We start from the raw sequence: 21,569 nt of genomic DNA on the forward strand, positions 1-21,569 counted from the left end.
GAGCGGGAGGAGGAGGAGGGGGAGGGGGAGGGGAAGGAGTGGGAGGGGGAGGGGAAGGAGTGGGAGGGGGAGGAGAGGGTGGGGGAGGAGGAGGGTACCCCTTTTAGTCACTGGTCAGGTAACACAATAACCCCTCCCAATACACCTGGATTTGCCCTCATACCCTCCCTACCACCATTACCACCCCCACCACAACCACTACAACCCCAACCACCACCAAAATTGCTTTCTTTCACAGAGAAAATACAAGAAACACAAACACACACACACGTACTAGAGACAGGGGCCAAGAGCTGTGAATCGTCCCCTGCAACCACAACTAGTACACACACACACACACACACACACACACACACACACACACACACACACACACACACACCTAGAAATAAATGAGCTTATCGACGACAGCCAGCACGGTTTCAGGGACGGGAAATCCTGTGTCACAAACCTACTGGAGTTCTGTGACAAGGTAACAGCAGTAAGACAAGAGAGAGAGGGGTGGGTAGATTGCACCTTCTTGGACTGTAAGAAAGCGTTTGACACAGTTCCACGCAAGAGATTAGTGGAAAAGCTGGAGGACCAGGCAGGGATAACAGAGAAGGCACTACAATTGATCATGGAATACCTGTCAGGAAGAGAGCAGCGAGTCATGGTACGTGGCGAGGTGTCAGAGTGGGCGCCTGTGACGAGTGGAATTCCACAGGACTCAGTCCTAGGACCGGTAGTGTTTCTGGTATTTGTGAATGACATGACGGAAGGAATAGACTCAGAAGTGTCCCTGTTTGCAGATGATGTGAAGTTGATGAGAAGAATCCAATCGGACGAAGACCAGGCAGAACTACAAAGGGATCTGGACAGGGTGCAAGCTTGGTCCAGCAACTAGCTCCTGGAGTTCAACCCCACCAAGTGCAAAGTCATGAAGATTGGGGAAGGGCAAAGAAGACCGCAGACAGAGTACAGTCTAAGGTGGCCAGAGACTACACCGGGCACATCTCCTGAGGCGCACATCAACCAAATAACTGCTGCAGCATATGGGCGCCTAGAAAACCTAAGAACAGCATTCCGACATCTTAATAAGGAATCGTTCAGGATCCTGTACACTGTGTACGTTAGGCCCATACTTGAGTATGCAGCACCAGTTTGGAACCCACACCTAGCCAACCACTTAAGGAAACTAGAGAAAGTGCAAAGGTTTGCAACAAGACTAGTCCCGGAGCTAAGGGGTATGCCCTACGAGGAAGGGTTAAGGGAAATCGACCTGGCGACACTGGAAAACAGGAGAGATAGGGGGGATATGATAACGACATATAAAATAGTGAGAGAAATCGACAAGGTGGACAGAGACAGAATGTTCCAGAGATGGGACACAGCAACAAGGGGTCACAGTTGGAAGATGAAGACTTAGACTAATCACATGGATGTTAGGAAGTATTTCTTCAGTCACAGAGTTGTTAGGAAGTAGAATAGTCTGGGAAGTGATGTAGTGGAGGCAGGATCCATACATAGCTTTAAGAAGAGGTATGATAAATCTCATGAAGCAGGAAGAGTGATCCAGTAGCAGCCAGTGAAGAGGCGGGGCCAGGAGCTGTGAATCGACCCCTGCAACCACAACTAGGTGAGTACACACACGCGACCAGCCTCTTGTACCTCTCTACGCCACACAAACATCCTGCTCACTCACACTTCACACTTCCACCCTCTCCTCGAGTTGCTGGGCTAGGTCATCTTCAGGTACTCGAATTTCCAAGTAACATTCACTCCAGTACTTCTGGAAACACACGTTTAAAGTTACTTTAGTCCAGTACCTGGCTATATCCTCACCGCCCTAATGAGGTCTCCCAGCTCAGGCTGACATCACTGACCTACTGAGATCTCCCAGCTCAGACTAACATCACCGCCCTACTGAAGTCTCCCAGCTCAGGCTGACATCACTGACCTACTGAGATCTCCCAGCTCAGACTAACATCACCGCCCTACTGAAGTCTCCCAGCTCAGGCTGACATAATTTTTTCTTCCCGCTATCTTACTCTCCTTTATAGTACAACAGCACGCTGAGGTTGTTCCCAAGTGGTAGTGCCTTCGGCTCACATCTGAAAGACACGGGTTCGATTCCCGGCATGGTAAGCATGTTCCCTTATACCTGTTGTCCTTGTTGCTCACCTAGCAGTAAGTAGGTGCCTGGGTGTTAGCCGACTGGTGTGGGTCGTATCCTGGGGGCGGGGGGGGGGGTGAATAGGGCGGATGGTCATTGGAAATTTACCACAGTGGCTTTCTTGGGTTACCCTGGGTTACTAACAATCTCAAAGGTCGAGGAAGCCACTCTCGTGACCACCAAGACCTCTCAAGAGGTCGAGGAAGCCACTCTCGTGACCACCAAGACCTCTCAAGAGGTCGAGGAAGCCACTCTCGTGACCACCAAGACCTCTCAAGAGGTCGAGGAAGCCACTCTCGTGACCACCAAGACCTCTCAAGAGGTCGAAGAAGCCACTCTCGTGACCACCAAGACCTCCCGAGAAGCCCCTGACAAGACCTCTAGACAAATGATATAACCTCCAGCCCAGCTGGGAGATAACAGGTACTTGTTGCCCGCACACCTCACGATTGAGGTGACCTTGGACAGGTTTAAATTGTCGACACTTGTCGATGGTTGAGTAAGATTGTGGGTTAGTGGGTGAGGTTGTGGGTTGGTGAAGTTGTGGGTTAGCAGGTGAGGTTGTGGTTTAGTGGTGAAGTTGTGGGTTACTGGGTGAGGTTGTGGTTTAGTGATGAAGTTGTGGGTTAATGGGTGAAGTTGTGGGTTAGTGGGTTGTGGGTTAGTGGGTGAAGTTGTGGATTAGTGGGTGATGTTGTGGGTTAGTGGGTGACGTTGTGGGTTAGTGGGTGACGTTGTGGGTTAGTGGGTGAAGTTGTGGGATAGAGGGTGAAGTTGTGGGTTAGTGGGTGACGTTGTTGGTTAGTGGGTGACGTTGTGGGTTTGTGGGTGACGTTGTGGGTTAGTGAGTGAAGTTGTGGGATAGAGGGTGAAGTTGTGGGTTAGTCCGTGACGTTGTGGGTTAGTGGGTGACGTTGTGGGTTAGTGGGTGACGTTGTGGGTTAGTGGGTGACGTTGTGGGTTAGTGGGTGAAGTTGTGGGTTAGTGGGTGAAGTTGTGGGTTAGTGGGTGAAGTTGTGGGATAGAGGGTGAAGTTGTGGGTTAGTGGGTGACGTTGTGGGTTAGTGGGTGAAGTTGTGGGTTAGTGGGTGACGTTGTGGGTTAGTGGGTAACGTTGTGGGTTAGTGGGTGACGTTGTGGGTGAGTGAATGAGGTTGTGGGTTAGTGGGTGAGGTTGTAGGTTAGAGGGTGAGGTCGTGGGTTAGTGGATGAGGTCGTGGGTTATTGCTTGTAGGTTGGTGGGAGAGTAACTTTCTCGTTTCTCCTGCCCCACACTGAGTGACATGTTGCAACCCCTGAATGGGTTACAATGATTATTATGTATATATGTAATGTATATTATCTTTTCATATAATTTTATATTGCTTATATTTGCGATAATAGCTAAATCGTAAATGTATGACTTTATATTATTATTTGACTGTTATATTGTTATTTAGCTTATGTTGTTAGGATGTACATAAAATGTGCTCAGTTAGGCTTGATTGTCAAACTACTGTAATTATCGCTTGTCGCTCGTTATACTGCCGGCTTCTGAGCTGCAGTTGTCCACGTAGCTATCACGTGATCGAGGGGGGGTGTCCTCACCTCTAGTGAAGTAGTCAGTCTGCTGGAGACTCGCTTGCTGGTTGGACAGCTTGTCTGTCTGACAGTCTGCTGGAGACTCGCTTGGTGGTTGGACAGATTGTCTGTCTCATTATTCTTGTTAGTTCTGTAGAACTTTGTTCACAGAACATTGTATAGACTTTGTGATTTTCGACGTTGTACTGAGGTTGTGTGTCTCTTAGACACTCTGAGTATCTCAGGTCCTTAGCTATAGCTTCTGACCTAATTTTGTACTGGTTCCTGTGTATTGTCACAGTCACAGTTTTCCTATGCTGAACAAAGATTCAGTATTATGGGAGTGTTGTAACTTTTGTGGAGGATCTGCAGATGGTCCCTACTTAGTGTCGTTATATTATCTCCTTGATCCTGATTGTGTCGCAGTCGCATATTGCATTGCTATTGGGCTTAGCATTCTTTGTTGTTCAAGCAGACTGTTCGGGTTGCCAGTCGGTCAAGAAGTTAGTTTATTTGAGGACTTTGTCAGTCACTTGTTTAAGTCTTATTCGAGTCTTGAGACATAGCTAACTACTTAAGAGCACTTACACGCATACACACACTTGTACATCTTTGTAATATCTTATTAAATGTTAATGTACCTGACGGTACTTAAGAATTATAAATGTGATATGTGCTTTCAGCACAATAATATTGAACTCGAGAGATTGATTTTATTTTGATTGCTGTAATTAATTTACTTTGATAATATACCTCTAGACAACTTAGATTTAATAAATTTATTAAATTTTAATTTCTCTAGTTAGTAGCCTACCAGTTGAAATCCTAAAGCACTATTGAACCATACTGAATTCAATGGATAATTGGACAAGGATACTGACTACTTGTTACGAAAACCCAGTAACAGGCTGGATACTAGAAGGGCAGTCCTTTCTAGTATTCACTGGAGATCTCTAAGCTTTTAGAATCGCGTTTTTTGTAACATGACACATCACGTAAGAGGCGCTGCTTCAGGGCCTTCATGCTGGAGATATATGATCTGGTACTGGTGGTGCTGGTGGTAGTGGTACTGGTGGTGCTGGTGGTAGTGGTACTGGTGGTGATGGTGCTGGTGCTGGTGGTACTGGTGTGGTGGTGATGGTGCTGGTGGTAGTGGTACTGGTGGTGGTGGTAGTAGTGGTACTGGTGGTGGTACTGCTGGTGGTAGTACTGGCGGTGGTGATGGTAGTACTGGTGGTGGTGAGACTAGTGGTGGTAGCAGTGGTGGTGATGGCACTGGTGGTGGTACTGGTAGTGAGGTTCACAGCGATGATGGTGGTGATGCAATAACTCCTGGTAATCTTAGGCAATTATAGTAACAACAGTATTTATAATTTCCAACAACAACAACAAAATTCAGCTAAAGCAAACACATTACATAGAGCAGTCATGACAGTAAGAACAACACTGGCAGTATTGACATCTTCGTCCCCTGGCCTCTAGTCACGAAGGTAAACAAATAGACTCGTTGCACCATCACCGCTCCCACCTCCCATTGCCCAAGAGACAAAGAGACCTACCGTGTGAGCCTAAAATGGTGCGCTAATAGTCTACTTTTAATGAGGCCATAAAAGTTATATTACTTTTGCAGTGATGAAGTATGAAGCAGTCCAGTAATTGATATAGATTACCTTCCTACCTGAAGGTTACCTGAAGACACTTTCGAGGGTCACCGCCCCCACGGCCCCCACTCAGGCCAAGCCACCTGGTTGATAGCCTGATCAACTAGGCTATTGGTGCTAGATGAACGCACTCCATCGTATATAACACAGCTCAACTGTTTAGGAACTGCCTTTAGAAACTTATCATTATTGGATTCACTTGTTTTGAAGGTTCTAGTTATCCAGTCTATAATTACCCATGTGGCTGTGATCCTTGAATGTAAGATCGTCTAACATTATCACTCCTAAGTCTCTCACACTACTCTTTTGCCTTCTCGTGAGATCTGAGCTTATTTAATACGCCGCTCTAGTTTTTATTTCCTTATTTTCTTTTCCAGATCATAGTGACAGAACTTTGTTTTTACTGAACATTATATACTGTCTTGTAGTTCAACGAAACACTAGTAGATTACTGCCTTAAAAGTTATGTGTACAGCCTAACATATTTAATACCTACATTAATATATACATATTATATATATATATATATATATATATATATATATATATGTCGTGCCGAATAGGCAGAACTTGCGATCTTGGCTTAAATAGCAACACTCATCTTGCCATATAGGACAAGCGAAAATTTGTGTATGCAATAATTTCGCCAAAATCATTCTGAACCTAACGAAAAAAATATATTTCACTGTGTTTGTTTAATATTAAATTATTGTAAACAAATCTAAAATATATTTAGTTGTGTTAGGCTAAAATAAATTGTTCTTGTTATGATAAGGTTAGGTAAGTTTTCTAAGATTCTTTTGGTGCAAAATTATAAATTTTTACATCAACATTAATGAAAAAAATATATCTTTAAACGTATAAGAGAAAATTTCAGAAAGGACTTAATTTTAAATGAGTTCTTGCTAATTGACCAGTTTTACATATTCGGCACGACATATATATATATATATATATATATATATATATATATATATATATATATATATATATATATATATATATTCGAACGCAGAGTACTCAAGCCCCGTTAATATTTTAATATTCTGGTACTTCACTCTCTCTCTGCCATCGATGCAAGAGGGAGGGAGAGAGAGAGAGAGAGAGAGAGAGAGAGAGAGAGAGAGAGAGAGAGAGAGAGAGAGACCCTGAGCTTACCACCACATATTAATGTGCAACATTGCATGTATCAACACAAGAGCGCCACCACAAGTCCACAAAGCAGCCGTGAGAATGACACATCTTGGCCGTGAAAATGTATAACTTTCAGCACTTACTGTATTTCTGAGTTCAACTCTGGGGAAACTATTAAAAGAAATATTCAGACTATCATGTAATTTAAGGTTGTGGCTTCCTGTGAGTATTATTGACGTCAGTCAAGGTGGAGGCTTCTGTATACCACCACACCTTTATTTTATAATATACTCTTTATGTACGTACGTACATACATACATACATACATACATACTTACATGCATACACACACACACACACACACACAAGGTTAGTTCCAGAGCTAAGGGGAATGTCCTATGAAGAAAGGTTAAGGGAAATCGGTCTGACGACACTGGAGGACAGGATGGTCAGGGGAGATATGATAATGACATACAAAATACTGCGTGCAATAGACAAGGTGGACATTGACAGGATGTTCTAGAGATGGGACACAGAAACAAGGGGTCACAATTGGAAGCTGAAGACTCAGGTGAGTCAAATAGATGTTAGGAAGTATTTCTTCAGTCATAGAGTAGTTAGTAAGTGGAATAGTCTGGCAAGCGATGTAGTGGAGGCAGAAACTATACATAGTTTTAAGACGAGGTATGATGAACCTCATGGAGCAGGGAGAGGGAGGACCTAGTAGCGGTCAGTGAAGAGGCGGGGCCAGGAGCTGAGTCTCGACCCCTGCAACCACAATTAGGTGAGTACACACACACACACACACACACACACACACACACACACACACACACACACACACACACACACACACACACACACACACACCCACACACACACACACACACGCACACACACACACACACACACACACACACACACACACACACACACACACGCACACACACACACACACACGCACACATAACTACAGTCGCAGACAGATGATCTTAACAATTCAAGACAAGCCACAGGGAATGGAAATTTTTAGCTCAAGATCTTTCACACGTCTCCGTGTCTCAAGAGGCCTGGTGAGACGAGGATCACTTCCAGCAGAAGTAGCCACTTCCAGCATCGTGTTCTTGTCCAGAGTAGGACAGCTGATTCTTTCCTCCTAGGACCGATTTCTAGCAAGGGTTAATTCTAGTAAAGTGTTCACTTCTTGGCACTGATGGATTCCGGTAAGTGACACTTGTGCCAGCAAGCGTTCAATTTGATGGCTGCACAAACCAAGTGAAGAGTGAAAGTGTACAAGGTGAGTAAGATGTTTAAGTGAGATTTCTAAGCATCCATCAATTACCAGAGCCAGGCGTGTGAGTGACCCTGCATGCTAATCCTATTACACTGCTCTGCTCTCTCTCCCTCCCTCCCTCTCTCTCTCTCTCTCTCTCTCTCTCTCTCTCTCTCTCTCTCTCTCTCTCTCTCTCTCTCTCTCTCTCTCTCTCTCTCTCTCTCTCTCTCTCTCTTACGAGGCATTAAACAACTTGCCCGACAATGCGTCTGCTTATTTATGTTTGTCTTGCTTAGCGTGGGGTTCCAGTGACCAAAGCTATCATACTCCTAAAGCACGTCACAACCTCCAGACTATTTACCTCCACTCACTCTGATCTAACACACACGTGCCTGTTGGGTCATCAAGCCCTTACCAAAACCTTATTCAATCTGTAAACGATTCAGCTGCCAGGAATCTAGAAAATAGTAACAACGTCCAGTATTGGGCCCCTACTTAAACAAGATGGGTCCTACACAGATGACAGCAAGGAAATGAGTGAGCTACTCAGAGTCGAAGATCAAAATTAATTTTTTATGGGAGAGCCACAGAATTTGGTTAACACAAGCCTATCCGATGTTATCCTGACGCCAAATGACTTCGAACAGGCGATAAATGACATGCCCATGCACTCTGCCCCAGGGCCAGACTCATGGAACTCCGTGTTCATCAAGAACTGCAAGAAGCCCCTATCACGAGCCTTTACCATCCTATGGAGAGGGAGCATGGACACGGGGGTCGTCCCACAGTTACTAAAAACAACAGACATAGCCCCACTCCACAAAGGGGGCAGTAAAGCAACAGCAAAGAACTTCAGACCGATAGCACTAACATCCCATATCATAAAAATCTTTGAAAGGGTCCTAAGAAGCAAGATCACCACCCATCTAGAAACCCATCAGTTACACAACCCAGGGCAACATGGGTTTAGAACAGGTCGCTCCTGTCTGTCTCAACTATTGGATCACTACGACAAGGTCCTAAATGCACTAGAAGACAAAAAGAATGCAGATGTAATATATACAGACTTTGCAAAAGCCTTCGACAAGTGTGACCATGGCGTAATAGCGCACAAAATGCGTGCTAAAGGAATAACAGGAAAAGTCGGTCGATGGGCCTATAATTTCCTCACTAACAGAACACAGAGAGTAGTAGTCAACAGAGTAAAGTCCGAGTCAGCTACGGTGAAAAGCTCTGTTCCACAAGGCACTGTACTCGCTCCCATCTTGTTCCTCATCCTCATATCTGACATAGACAAGGATGTCAGCCACAGCACCGTGTCTTCCTTTGCAGATGACACCCGAATCTGCATGACAGTGTCTTCCATTGCAGACACTGCAAGGCTCCAGGCGGACATCAACCAAATCTTTCAGTGGGCTGCAGAAAACAATAAGAAGTTCAACGATGAGAAATTTCAATTACTCAGATATGGTAAACACGAGGAAATTAAATCTTCATCAGAGTACAAAACAAATTCTGGCCACAAAATAGAGCGAAACACCAACTTCAATGACCTGGGAGTGATCATGTCGGAGGATCTCACCTTCAAGGACCATAACATTGTATCAATAGCATCTGCTAGAAAAATGACAGGATGGATAATGAGAACCTTCAAAACTAGGGAGGCCAAGCCCATGATGACACTCTTCAGGTCACTTGTTCTATCTAGGCTGGAATATTGCTGCACACTAACAGCACCTTTCAAGGCAGGTGAAATTGCTGACCTAGAAAATGTACAGAGAACCTTCACGGCGCGCATAACGGAGATAAAACACCTCAATTACTGGGAGCGCTTGAGGTTCCTGAACCTGTATTCCCTGGAACGCAGGCGGGAGAGATACATGATTATATACACCTGGAAAATCCTAGAGGGACTAGTACCGAACTTGCACACGAAAATCACTCACTACGAAACCAAAAGACTTGGCAGACGATGCAACATCCCCCCAATGAAAAGCAGGGGTGTCACTAGCACGTTAAGAGACCATACAATAAGTGTCAGGGGCCCGAGACTGTTCAACTGCCTCCCAGCATACATAAGGGGGATTACCAACAGACCCCTGGCAGTCTTCAAGCTGGCACTGGACAAGCACCTAAAGTCGGTTCCTGACCAGCCGGGCTGTGGCTCGTACGTTGGTTTGCGTGCAGCCAGCAGTAACAGCCTGGTTGATCAGGCTCTGATCCACCAGGAGGCCTGGTCACAGACCGGGCCGCGGGGGCGTTGACCCCCGGAACTCTCTCCAGGTAAACTCTAGGTAATATCCAAGTATGGGAAGAGGGAGGAGGCACTACATTGGAACCCGGCATTACATTTCAACCCGGTATTACATTGTAACCCGGCATTACTGATACGTATACTAGGTAGGTTTTGGAGCAGAGCGTAAGAAATGCGTAAAGTGGAGGAGTTTCTCAGAAAAAAAAATGTCAATACGGATTTAGAGACGGGAAATCCTGTCTCGAGAACCTTCGGAAGTTTTACGACAGAATTACAGAGGTAAAACAGGAAAGGCAAGGCTCGGTGGGTCGTAATTTTTAGAACTGCAGTATAACATTTGATACAGTCCAACCAGAGACTAATCAAGCTAGAAAAACTAGCAGGCATAAAGAAGAAATAAAGAGAGGTGTGGGAGTATGAAGCGAGTGGGAATATGAAGTGAGAGTATGAAGCGAGTGGGATCCGTCGGAGATAGCAGGAGTGGGGGTTCCTCAAGAATCAGTACAGAGGTTACAGGTGTTCCTAATATCTCTGCATAAAATTCAGACTAGACACTGACCTCAACACAGCTGCTCCTGGCTGCAACACAGCTGCTCCTGGCTGCAACACAGCTGCTCCTGGCTGCAACACACAAACACCTGTTACATTCCTAAGCACTCCTGCCACCACCTTTCCCTCATCTATTCCGTAATTCACCTCATCTTTCATATACTGCACGTCTGCTGATACATCTACTCCAAAAGACTGAGCTGTCTATTTTGACTATTATTGTGCTATCAATTATGTAAGAATATTGTACTATTAAGTATCTAAGAATATTGTACTATTAAGTATCTAAGAATATTGTATTATCAAGTATCTAAGAATATTGTATTATCAAGTATCTAAATATATTCAAATCATTCATCTTCTTTCTTGCAATCTTCCTGCCACTCATTCATCTTTATATTCCTACTTACGCTCATCATCTTGCTCTTGTGTTCACTTTCAACTACCTTCTTTTGCAATCTCTAACACTGGTTTAACATTCATTCTCAGACGACGAGAAGGCTTCATTTATCGTTCAGATAGCCAGGTGTGTCAAGACAGGTGTGTGTACGCCTCATCCAGCTGAATAACTGATACGCCTGACGGTTCTGAGTTTATTCACACCCAAGACACGTTACTCACCGTGCTGAGGGCTCTGTTTGTCGTCCCTATGGGGTCTATATCTACTCTATGACACGCTGCTCATCCTGCTGAGTGCTCTGTCGTCCCTTGGGAGGGTGTCTCGCTACTCCACGACACGGTACTCACCCTGCTGAGGGCTCTGCTTGTCGTCCCTGGGGGTCTGTCTACTCCATGGCATGCTCTCACTCTGCTGAGGGTGTACACACATACACGTATACATACGCACAAATTTTTATATACACATATATGCATAAATATACATCTGCACACGCATACAAACAAAAAATTTACATATGTAAATACACGCGATGTTCACTTTACTGAGGGCTCTGCAGGCAGTCCTTATAGGTATCTACCACCAGGACACACTGCTTACCCTACTGAGGGTTCTGTAGTGAATCCCTGGGGACACACTACAGCGCCTAGAACACGCTCCTCTCCCTGGGAATGGACGATAAAGCTGATTCACTCTCTTGTCTCGGGTGATGGATGGATTAGATGGTCATCCTTCACGTTGCTGTACCTGTGGGCGGGTGTCGGCCAATTTCTCGCCGTTTATCCATTCCCAAACGCGTTTTCAGGACCTGCCGACGAGCTGGTGCGTGTGGTCGCTAATAGCTAGCTTCGCCGATGCAAATTCGTCCCTGTCCACTTGTTACTAGCTATTCTTGGCTATCTCTTCACAGATTCATCCTCTTTCTATCCTCGAGGACTGCAGTTAACCTTGGTTACCTGTCCTAGGATAGATTCTTCATCCTGGAAGCTAGATATTTGTCTTCGACAAATCCTGATCTTATATTCAGCACCTTGAGTGGCTGTCTCAGGATTTGCAACAATTCCTACTTAAAGGAGCTCCTGGCACTTGGTGACCCTCCAGACCATCCTCGTCCTTGACCCACACACTTGATGGAGATACTTCCTCCCGTTTTGAAGAGACAGTGAGGAAGTGGAAAACCTCACCGTCCACACCATTCTCCAGTCCCTCTCCATCCCACTGTTCCAGTCTTTTGTGCTAGTTGTTACCAGTATAGTACACTGGACCCCACCCTATATATACACCTCCCCTCTCTCTCGTCCTTCCCTTCCTTACCCTTCCCTTCCGGGCCATAAGTGGCCCGGTGGCCTGGTGGCTAAAGCTCCCGCTTCACACACGGAGGGCCCGGGTTCGATTCCCGGCGGGTGGAAACATTTCGACACGTTTCCTTACACCTGTTGTCCTGTTCACCTAGCAGCAAATAGGTACCTGGGTGTTAGTCGACTGGTGTGGGTCGCATCCTGGGGGACAAGATTAAGGACCCCAATGGAAATAAGTTAGACAGTCCTCGATGACGCACTGACTTTCTTGGGTTATCCTGGGTGGCTAACCCTCCGGGGTTAAAAATCCGAACGAAATCTTATCTTATCTCACTCCTCCTCCCAGCTCTCCACATTCAAATCACAAGCTAGCCTAAATCAAGGATCACTCCCACCCCCGAGAACACCCCCACCCCCGAGCACACCCCCACCACCGTGCACACCCCCACCACCGTGCACACCCCCACCCCCGAGAACACCCCCACCCCCGAGCACACCCCCACCACCGTGCACACCCACGCCATCAACAACCATCACATCCCAAGAGACAATTCCGCAGAGTCCTCCAACACACCTGTTCTTGGGTTTAGGTTTAGCCTTGCGGCTTTCTGGGGCACGTGTGTTGGGCTTTAATGAAAGATTATTATTATTATTATTATTATTATTATTATTATTATTATTATTATTACTGCTTTTCTGTTGTTTTTGTTTTTATATTTAGAGGGAAGCATTAAGCATGTAGGAGTCAAACGGAACCCGGAGAATGGGAAACCAGGGCTAATTCAGGGAAGGACAAGACCAATTCCTTGGATCAAGAGCCTCTCCCGGTGTTAATATCCCCTGAGGATATTAACACCGGGTAATATAGCTACAGTGTAAACGCTCACAAGATTCTAACAAATGATATATTCGCGGAGATACATTACGTAGCAGAGAATGACAGATCTAGAAGCCAGGACACAACTGTTTAAAGAAATAATAGATTGGAGATTGTCAACGTCTCCAGTGGAAAGTTATAACACTAGAGCAGTATATAATGTGTAACTAGTTAATGGAAGGAGAGACAGGACAGACAGGAGACAAGAAGATGGAAGAGTAACAGGAATGACTGGAAACTTTATAATTCGCTGTGCTGGAAAAGAATTCCAGCACTATACACTATAAGAAAAACATATCAGGCATTTAAGAAATATGGTCCAAGTCGGGCCGAAACGTCGTCATGAGTTTCAGTCTCCTATGTGCGGGTTGTGTGTGTAATGGAGAGTCCAAGACTCGGGGTTCACAACCCCGAGGTTGTCATCCTCAACATGGTCGTCAAACATTTTATTCTTGAGTGTGTTAAGTCAACAAAACTCGAATATTCTGCCTGTTTTGAAAATTTGTTAGTTAAGACAGTCTACTAGAAGCTATAATATCTCTTACCACAAACATACAAGTGAGAGTCACATCCAGACAACGGGTTGTATATAACTCCTTAGATTGATTTACATCCATGACCTTCCTACCTCAGTGGACTGGAAAATGCAATGATGATAAAACTGTTAGTGGTTTCAACGTGGATGTTGTAATATATATATATATATATATATATATATATTTATATATATATGTTTATATATATATATTTATATATATATATATATATATATATATGTGTCTTGTGTGCCGTAAATCCGAGGGAAAGATTGCAAGACATGAGGAGGTTAATAACATTATCAAGAGGAGCCTCACAACAGCTGGATGCCCAGCAGTAAGGGAGCCACCCCAACTATGCAGATCTGATGGCAGCCAGAAGCGTCCAGATGGTATCACCCTTCAAGCCTGGACAGATGGGAAGCAGGTGGTGTGGGACTATACATGTGCATCTACCTTGGCTGATACCTATCTCCAATACACCAGGGAGGAAGGAGGGGCAGCTGCCAGCTTTAGGGAGTCCCAAAAGTCTAGAAAATATGGAGAACTTGCCCATCATTATATGTTTGTTCCCATAGGCTCAGAGACCCTTGGCTCATGGGGAAAGAGTGCATCTAATTTCCTTAAGGAGCTGGGAAAAAGACTCATCAGGGTAACTAGGGATCCCAGGGCAGCTAGTTTTCTGTTCCAGCGGCTCAGCGCGGCTGTTCAAAGGGGTAATGCATGCTGCATTTTGGGCACACGCCCCAGCTCTGAGGAGCTGGATGAGATTTTCGCCTTATAATCGGTGATACACACGTAACAACATGTATATATATATATATATATATATATATATATATATATATATTATGCCACCTTTATATCAACAATGTATCTCTTAAATCTTCTGTGCCATATTATGTAATAATATATATATATATATATATATATATATATATATATATATATATATATATATATATATATATATATATATATATCAATGAAATCACGAAACAAGTGATTCTGAATCATTAACAGAACTCCGGCTTGGCCAGGATTCGACCCTGCGTTCCCATGCCCAGCCCTGGGTGAACTGAACATAGTACGCATCACTATCTATGATATATAGCCTGCTCGTGAGGGCTGGTACACCAAACAACATAATGTTGAAATTAGTCTCTGAGGCTCCAACAACAACAATAATAATAATAATAATAATAACAATGATAATCGTTTTGACTGTGACACAACTTTTTAAAGAGAAAGTGAATCTGCACTGATGACCTAATATATTGTCTTTCCAAAATGCAAAAAAAAAAAGTTCATCACAGGCTCGCTAAAGAGTCGCCAGAGTGTTTGATACCTGGATCACTTTCCAGCGGGTAAGTACATCAGCAACTTGGAGATAACGCCCTTCACTAGAGTTGAAAATGGAAGAGAAACTGCTTCACTTGGTGTGTCTACACATCAGGTTCATGAAACCAGAAGTGTAGCCGATACTGATGGTTTTGTGACCCATACATAACCAACAGGGATTTTAAAGGCAATCATTTCTTCTGGAAGCCTTTCGAAACATCTGCCATGGCGCGAGACACCTTGGACGAAATCGACTAATCAACAAAAAGGAACAATACAGTGACTGGAACAACACAGAAATAATCGCACATAGGAGAGAGAGAAGCTTATGACAACGTTGAGATGAAGTCGAAGACTTTATCTCAAGTTACATTTCTACAGATGGTGCAGCAGGTGTGACAGACCATCCACCTGGGTTTTAATAGATGGTAAACTATGTTTCTCTACAAACTCTTTTAAAAGTTAATTGTACAATCCAATAATAAGTTGCAACCTTCAAAGACATTACATGCAACTATTCATGCAACTTGCAGGTGGTTAGTATCAACACCATAAAAAACAAGTACAGTCATTTGTTTACCAAATTGTGCCAAGAAATGGACGTCAAATATGAAGTTCCTCCATTGTACACATAACTTATGAACGCTGTGTTTACACTACGAAATGATCCGAACGAATTTCTTTTCCCAGCAAGGTCGTACGAATCTTGCTGGGATGTTATATGATGACAAATATCTGTTATGAATTGTGTGCTTGAGGGATTTATTCTTAATTCTGAAGTCGGTTTTATCTCTCACTTAGGAGAGAACAGTTTATCATATATCCACCCCTTTTAATCTCCTCATTCGCTATCTCTTTCACTGCATGCTCTTTCTCTACGTCTTCACCCCTTCCCTCGACTCATTCCCTTCCCATCTCCTACTCCTTTCTTTACTATTTACTCTTCCTCCTCCTCTTCTCTTGCTGTTATAGCACCAGGTTCTCCTTTACTCTGCATCACCACCACCACTCGTGGTTCCCACCTCTCACTCTCACCCTCACTTCATCTTCACTGCCCGTGTCACTCTCACCCTCACTTCATCTTCAATTTACGTGTCACTCTGACGTTCACTTCATCTTCAATTCCCGTGTCACTCTGACGTTCACTTCATCTTCACTGACCGCGTCACTCTCACCTTCACTTCATCTTCACTGACCGCGTCACTCTCACCTTCACTTCAAATTCACTGCCCGTGTCACTCTCACCTTTATATCATCACTGCCACGACAGGCCGCCGCGCAGGTGTCTACACTGGTCGTCGTCAGAGTGCGTCAATCTAGTTTCTCAAACATTAGTTTATCATCACCACTGATGTTAAAATCTATTGTTTGTGGCTTCACCAAAGCAAATCTTAGCAACATAACTTATACTTATCAGTCTTAACGTAGGATAATTTAACCTCAACGAAATGTATATATTACGATCGTTGCTTTACAAGCCAAGACGGTAGAAACATCTTTACAAGCCAAGACGGTAGAAACATCTTTACAAGCCAAGACGGTAGAAACATCTTTACAGGCCAAGACGGTAGAAACATCTTTACAAACCAAGACGGTAGAAACATCTTTAAAAGCAGAATATAAGTACGTACACGCTAAGACTGTACTGAAGCTCACTATTAATCTGTGTACACTGTCAGATACCTCAAGAAACACACATACCACAGCTCAGGAGACAATACTATATGTATAATACAAAGATGTACAATGTGTCTCACTCGTAAGAGGCCCTGAGTTGGTACTCCCGTAGTTGCTACAGTCTTCTTTGTATATTATGTCTGTAGTAAACCATAGCTCGGGGCCTCCCACGAGTGACACACCCTGTGTATATTCTATGTTGAAAATATAAAATAAAGATTAGTTGATGAATAAGACACATGTGCAACACTTGAGTATCTTTGCTGTCGAAACGTTTCGCCACACAGTGGCTTCATCAGTCCAATACAAAGAAGAATGGTTGAAGATCAGATGGAGTCTGAGGTATGCAGTCCTTCAGCCTGAAGCCTATGTAATCAGTCTATCAATCTTGACTGATTGGACTGATGAAGCCACAGTGTGGCGAAGCGTTTTCACGATAACAATACCCAACTGCTACACATGTGTCTCCCTCGTATATTACGACAGAGTCTAGGGAATGGGTGGTACTCAGGTATGGCAGTATGCTATACACGAGAATTATAAAGCGCTAAGGCGAAAAAAAGTGAGGAGACACCTGGTGCACACACAATGTACTCTGATGATAATAATACTACAAAAAATAAACTGAGATGGGCAGAATGTCAACACAACCATAAAGACAGTAAAAGCAGAGGGCGCGCCTCAGCCGCGTCCTCCCTCTCCCGTCTACACCCCTTCAAGCACCTCTACCTACACCCCTTCAAGCACCTGTACCTACACCCTTTCAAGCACCTCTACCTACACCCCTTCAAGCCTGGTTTCTATTCTAACGTGGAAGCTCCAAGAGGTGCTTATTTATAGTCCTGCTGCGAATTTGTTTTGCGATGCTCCTTGTATGGTCCTCAACCCACTGATTTGGAAGACTGGTGCTGCAGATTACCATCGCCGGAGGAAGCCGTGGGTGACGTATATGTAAGTATATATACGTCACCAGGTGTACATATATGTCGACAGGTGTATATATGCATTGCCAGTTATACATATATGTTGCCAGGTGTACACATGAGTCGCAAGGGGTATACGTACATCGACAGGCTTTACCTGTGATCTGTTTCAGGAGTTTTCCTACTCCCTCGGCCCGTCCCTGGGCTAAACTTCCCTTTCGATTGCTTGGTCAACCAGGTTGTTGCTTTTGGGGCCTGCCAACCCACATATCCACCATAACCTGGTTAGTCGGGCACACCATGGAGGTAGTGATATAGTTTCCTCTTGAGGACTTGTACGCTAGTTCCAGTAATATTTCCGATATTTGCTGGTCGTGGGTTGAAGAGTCTAAGACCACGGATGTTGATACAGTGCTTGTGTATTGTGTCCATAGCTCTGCTTTTCACTGTGTTTATTTTACACTACCACATTTCTCACTCTAGTACGTTATTAGGATAGTGTGTAGATGAGGACTAGTCCCTCCAGTATCTTCCACGAGTATATTATCATGTATCTCTTTTATAGTATATATCTTTCTCCTTCTTTCCAGAGAATACATTTCTAGTTTCCCGAGGCGCTCCCAGTAGTTTAAATGCTTTTCTGAATTTATCTCACCTGGTCAGAACTAAACGACGCTGTAAACACTGAGCAGCACTCCAGGTGAGACAGCACAAGTGATCTGAATTATATTACCCTATCATTTTCCTGGCCTTCACTGCATTTGATTTATTGTGTTTTTTTTTAAAACAAAGGTAAGTTCACATTATTATACCCAGGCACAGAGAAAGTTCACATTATTATACCCAGGCATAGAGAAAGTTCACATTATTATACCCAGGCATAGAGAAAGTTCACATTATTATACCCAGGCATAGAGAAAGTTCACATTATTATACCCAGGCATAGAGAAAGTTCACATTATTATACCCAGGCATAGAGAACGTTCACATTATTATATCCAGGCATAGAGAAAGTTCACATTATTATATCCAGGCATAGAGAAAGTTCACATTATTATACCCAGGCATAGAGAAAGTTCACATTATTATACCCAGTCATAGAGAACGTTCACATTATTATACCCAGGCATAGAGAAAGTTCACATTATTATACCCAGGCATAGAGAAAGTTCACATTATTATATCCAGGCATAGAGAAAGTTCACATTATTATACCCAGGCATAGAGAAAGTTCACATTATTATACCCAGTCATAGAGAACGTTCACATTATTATACCCAGTCATAGAGAAAGTTCACATTATTATACCCAGGCATAGAGAAAGTTCACATTATTATACCCAGGCATGAAGAAAGCAGCGAGAAGATAACATGGGTGTGAGGAAACTAAAATCTCCAGTTTTTGCTTTCTTTGTATAATAATAATAATAATAATAATAATAATAATAATAATAATAATAATAATAATAATAATAATAATCTTGGAGAAAAGAGAGATCCAATCACAGGTGAAGAAACAAAATAATCCCCAGGTGGGTCACATGAGGTCCCCTGGTTGTGGGCGGACAGGTGGTTTATCGCAGGTGGCACGAGGGCGGTGAGGACAGTGTGGGCGTGAAGGACAACGAAGGCGTGGAGAAAGCAGCGTGGACAACATGGGCGTGAGGGAACTATAATCTGCAGTCTTTGCTTTCTTCTAATTTCTCACTGTTTCCTTCCTTCCTTCCTCTTACTCCTCACTCCTCTTCCTTCACTCGTTTTCCCTTTAATTACGACCCACAGCAGTCTACCCAGGTACCTATTAACCGCTACTGAACAGGGGATAACAGCTGCATGAGAGACTTGCTCATACATCGCACCTGGCACTGGAATCGAACTCAGGTCCCCTCGGTTGTGAGCCGACTGTTCTACTGTTGTTCTATAGTCTATTCAGGGCACGCAGTGAATGTTTTAATAAGCAGTAACAAATACAGTTGAACATACAACACTTTATAAATACATTCATAGGTTGGTATCAGTTATCATGGAACACTCAAGCAGACCTGTGTAGATCAGACGTTGAGCACTCAAGCAGAACTGTGTAGATCAGACGTTGAACACTCAAGCAGAACTGTGTAGATCAGACGTTGAGCACTCAAGCAGAACTGTGTAGATCAGACGTTGAGCACTCAAGCAGAACTGTGTAGATCAGACGTTGAGCACTCAAGCAGAACTGTGTAGATCAGACGTTGAACACTCAAGCAGAACTGTGTAGATCAGACGTTGAGCACTCAAGCAGAACTGTGTAGATCAGACGTTGAACACTCAAGCAGAACTGTGTAGATCAGACGTTGAGCACTCAAGCAGAACTGTGTAGATCAGACGTTGAACACTCAAGCAGAACTGTGTAGATCAGACGTTGAACACTCAAGCAGAACTGTGTAGATCAGACGTTGAACACTCAAGCAGAACTGTGTAGATCAGACGTTGAGCACTCAAGCAGAACTGTGTAGATCAGACGTTGAACACTCAAGCAGAACTGTGTAGATCAGACGTTGAACACTCAAGCAGAACTGCGTAGATCAGACGTTGAACACTCAAGCAGAACTGTGTAGATCAGACGTTGAACACTCAAGCAGACCTGTGTAGATCAGACGTTGAACACTCAAGCAGAACTGCGTAGATCAGACGTTGAACACTCAAGCAGAACTGTGTAGATCAGACGTTGAACACTCAAGCAGAACTGCGTAGATCAGACGTTGAACACTCAAGCAGACCTGTGTAGATCAAACGTTGAACACTCAAGCAGAACTGTGTAGATCAGACGTTGAACACTCAAGCAGAACTGTGTAGATCAGACGTTGAACACTCAAGCAGACCTGTGTAGATCAGACGTTGAACACTCAAGCAGAACTGTGTAGATCAGACGTTGAACACTCAAGCAGACCTGTGTAGATCAGACGTTGAACACTCAAGCAGAACTGTGTAGATCAGACGTTGAACACTCAAGCAGAACTGCGTAGATCAGACGTTGAACACTCAAGCAGAACTGCGTAGATCAGACGTGGAACACTCAAGCAGAACTGTGTAGATCAGACGTAGAACACTCAAGCAGAACTGCGTAGATCAGACGTGGAATACTCAAGCAGAACTGCGTAGATCAGACGTGGAACACTCAAGCAGAACTGTGTAGATCAGACGTGGAACACTCAAGCAGAACTGCGTAGATCAGACGTGGAACACTCAAGCAGAACTGTGTAGATCAGACGTGGAACACTCAAGCAGAACTGCGTAGATCAGACGTGGAACACTCAAGCAGAACTGCGTAGATCAGACGTGGAACACTCAAGCAGAACTGTGTAGATCAGACGTGGAACACTCAAGCAGAACTGTGTAGATCAGACGTGGAACACTCAAGCAGAACTGTGTAGATCAGACGTGGAACACTCAAGCAGAACTGCGTAGATCAGACGTGGAACACTCAAGCAGAACTGTGTAGATCAGACGTGGAACACTCAAGCAGAACTGTGTAGATCAGACGTGGAACACTCAAGCAGAACTGTGTAGATCAGACGTGGAACACTCAAGCAGAACTGTGTAGATCAGACGTGGAACACTCAAGCAGAACTGTGTAGATCAGACGTGGAACACTCAAGCAGAACTGTGTAGATCAGACGTGGAACACTCAAGCAGAACTGCGTAGATCAGACGTGGAACACTCAAGCAGAACTGCGTAGATCAGACGTGGAACACTCAAGCAGAACTGTGTAGATCAGACGTAGAACACTCAAGCAGAACTGCGTAGATCAGACGTGGAATACTCAAGCAGAACTGCGTAGATCAGACGTGGAACACTCAAGCAGAACTGTGTAGATCAGACGTGGAACACTCAAGCAGAACTGTGTAGATCAGACGTGGAATACTCAAGCAGAACTGCGTAGATCAGACGTGGAACA

General features: G+C 44.1%; 1 protein-coding gene across 5 annotated transcripts in view; it reads right to left on the bottom strand.

Annotated features, from left to right (window-relative positions):
• The window catches only part of LOC128686001 (uncharacterized), a 363,682-nt gene that overhangs the window by 216,389 nt on the left and 125,724 nt on the right, over positions 1 to 21,569 (bottom strand). For 3 of the 5 annotated variants that reach the window (XM_070084571.1, XM_070084581.1, XM_070084578.1), the window contains one exon: positions 10,597 to 10,658. The exons of the other annotated variants lie outside the window; for them this stretch is intronic. The gene's annotated coding sequence lies outside the window, so the exon portion shown is untranslated. The remainder of the gene's footprint in view (positions 1 to 10,596; positions 10,659 to 21,569) is intronic. 5 annotated transcript variants of the gene reach the window in all.

The sequence above is a fragment of the Cherax quadricarinatus genome, chromosome 1 (assembly GCF_038502225.1).
Source record: "Cherax quadricarinatus isolate ZL_2023a chromosome 1, ASM3850222v1, whole genome shotgun sequence".
NCBI classification, from domain to species: domain Eukaryota; kingdom Metazoa; phylum Arthropoda; class Malacostraca; order Decapoda; family Parastacidae; genus Cherax; species Cherax quadricarinatus.